Source organism: Magnolia sinica, chromosome 1 (assembly GCF_029962835.1).
Source record: "Magnolia sinica isolate HGM2019 chromosome 1, MsV1, whole genome shotgun sequence".
Taxonomy (NCBI): domain Eukaryota; kingdom Viridiplantae; phylum Streptophyta; class Magnoliopsida; order Magnoliales; family Magnoliaceae; genus Magnolia; species Magnolia sinica.
The window spans coordinates 126,544,293-126,547,194 of NC_080573.1; the positions used below are offsets into that span (position 1 = coordinate 126,544,293).

At 39.3% G+C, this 2,902-nt stretch overlaps 1 long non-coding RNA gene across 1 annotated transcript; it reads right to left on the bottom strand.

Moving 5' to 3' along the window:
- Window positions 1–390: 390 nt before the first annotated feature.
- Window positions 391–2,626, bottom strand: LOC131257701 (uncharacterized). The gene is made up of 4 exons (XR_009177564.1): window positions 2,380–2,626; window positions 1,030–2,045; window positions 718–928; window positions 391–623 (listed from the first exon to the last, which is right to left on the bottom strand). It is a non-coding gene; the product is annotated as an uncharacterized LOC131257701 (long non-coding RNA).
- Between the last annotated feature and the right edge of the window lie 276 nt (window positions 2,627–2,902).

A 2,902-nucleotide genomic window follows, 5' to 3' on the forward strand; every position in this document is an offset into this window, starting at 1 on the left:
TTATTCACCATTTAATCTGTACTTATACGAATGCTTATTGTATGATTAGTGCCGGGATTTATGTGATTTTGGCTGTTGGCAGCACTGCTGCGATGTCATGAGTCAAACAAGTGATGCAAACTTCTATCTCATTTTTGTTGATCTATTCAGTTTATGTGGTTGCCTCATTCAGTTCCCCATTTTAAATTGAAACTTGCTGCTACTCCGCATAGGAGAAATTCTTGACAGGCACATGGCATTCACCAATTTCCCAGAATGCTGGTTCAAAAGATAAAACTAAGAAATGTATTGAGTTTTATGTCTGAACATAGATGAATATTATCATTAAAGAGTATGAAGGTATGGTTTCCATTTCATAACGAGGAAAATTGTAATGATGACTCACATGGTTCCAACTACATGAGTGCTGATGTGGGTTTTCTCCTCTTCACCAAGCCTTGCCAGACCAAAGTCAGATATCTTTGGTATAAGATCCCGATCGAGCAGTACATTGGTGGCTTTGATGTCTCTATGAACAATTTTCAGCGTCGATTCTTCATGGAGATAAGCTAGACCTCTTGCTATACCAACACAAATCTTGTGCCTAGTTGGCCAATCAAGCTGCAATTGATATTCTTCTGGGCCTATACATCATCCAGTTAAGAAAAAATGAGTCATATTACGTCCTGTTGCATCCGTACTGCATACACATATTGGTACAAAAACAAATGAGCTCACCAAACAGAGCACGGGCAAGGCTATTATTTTCCATGTACTCATAAACTAGCAATAGTTGATCTCCCTCGATACATCATCCATAAAGTTTTACAAGATTTGGGTGTTGCAAAGTAGATATCATGCCTATTTCAGTCACAAATTCACGGCTTCCTTGCTTTGATTTGGATGAAATTTGTTTCACTGCAATTGAAGTACTGTCTGATAATAGACCCTGCAATATAGTAATGTAAGAAGTTCTATTACCTTTTACTTGAAATATGTTGGTCTCAAAGGTAATTATGTATCAGGATAAACAGTGATTCCGTAGTATACCTTGTAAACAGAACCAAAACCACCTTCCCCAAGCTTGTTTGAAATGTGAAAGCTGCCAGTGGCAGCTCTAATCTGTCTTAAGGTAAACAAACTGGTTCAAAGATCTAAATCTCTGAGATCTGTCCACCGGACAAAGTTACACATGAATGTCTCAAAAAAGTTGATAAATTCCACATATTTTACTAGAAAAGTGCAGTCTATGCATGATTTATCACACATGAATTTGTATTACAGCTCGTTAGCCGTCCATGCCATCCAGGAATGTCTTGTATCACACTGCTTGACTCTTACAAGCTCCCACATTGCTCGGTTAGAAAGACAGGATTTTTTTTGCTTCTTTTGGTTAAAATTCATATAATGTGCTGGATGCCATGGCACATTTATACCATTCCCAATCATGGTTTAAAAATTGCCAAAAAGGCTTAGAATTGTCTAAGTTGTATCACTTCAGTCCGAAACAAAACAAGTCACCAAACCAAAACAAAACTGAAATGAACAAACATGGGCCAGTTGTACCTGTTTCTGTCCAACAGACAATTCACACTTAGAAACCTCTATTTAAAATCTATCTACAGAAGTACTGAAATGTACCATAGAAACGATGAACTTATCACCCAAAGAAAGTCACAGCTACTACAAAATCAATGACCAAGCCTTCCGATTTTCTAGCTGATATCATAGCAGACCAAGAATATTTGGAAATGCACAGAGTTTGCTTGCGAGATCTACCCTGAAAATAATTGTAATAGGTTGCGTGCATTTAACATAGGGTTAAAACAAACTCAAGGTGATCAATTTGTCAATCAAGACGGTGATGAAAATCCAGCATGTTCAAGCATCATTCACATATCCAGCCACCATGATCATGACCTAGCTTCTCTCATATTGATTACTTGATCAATTCAACAATTTCAACAGGAGGCGACATCAAAGTCTATCATCAGTGATTCCCAAGGCATTCGGTAATGGTAATGGCTGACATAATGGTCGTCCATGTGACTGTTGCAATACAAATCCTGTTTTGCCAAATGTGTAGGATTGTCAGGCAAATGCATTGATTGGAAAGCAGAGATGTCCATGCATTAAGTGCCTGTAATACCTAATTTTTGAATTTCGAATCCCTAATTAGGGATTTTCAGTTTTTAATCTATAATCCACAATTAGGGAATCGACACTACAAATCCCTAATTAGGGATTCGAAATTCAAAAACTCCCAATACACAAATCATTGCACAATGCTACTTTTAAGTATTAAAAAATGCCAAAAAATGCCCAAATTGATATGAATAGATAAGGAGAGAGAGAGAGAGAGAGAGAGAGAGAGAGAGAGAGAGAGAGAGAGAGAGAGACCTGATATTGCACAATGCTCCTTGATGTGTTGGACCAAAGAAAAGAAGAACAAGAACCATAGAAAGAGATCGAGAGCGGAGAGGGAGAGGGGAGGATTCGAGATTCGAGAGGGAGGGAGGGAGAGAGAAAGAGGTAGATCGAGCGGATCACCATCACTTACAGTAGATGAATCCTGGAATGTGGGCCCGGAGAGGGAGAGGCAGAGAGAGAGAGAGGTAGAGATCGAGCGGAGACGGAGAGGTGCAGAGAGAGAGAGAGATCGAGCGGACAGGGAGAGGCGCAGAGAGAGAGAGAGTCGGCAACCGGGAGTGGGAAAGGGCTGAAAATGAGACCAGGGCATTCGTATTTTTATTTAGGGCATGGTTGAACGCCAGTACCTTTTCTAAAATGTAACAAAGTTACGGGTGGCTTTGTTACGGTTGGTGCCCGGGTAGGAAAGTCGCGGGTAACTTTCTCTTAACTTGTGACTTTCTTATAAGAAAGGAGGTAAAAATTTTATATATACTTGAGTTATTTTTCAAGT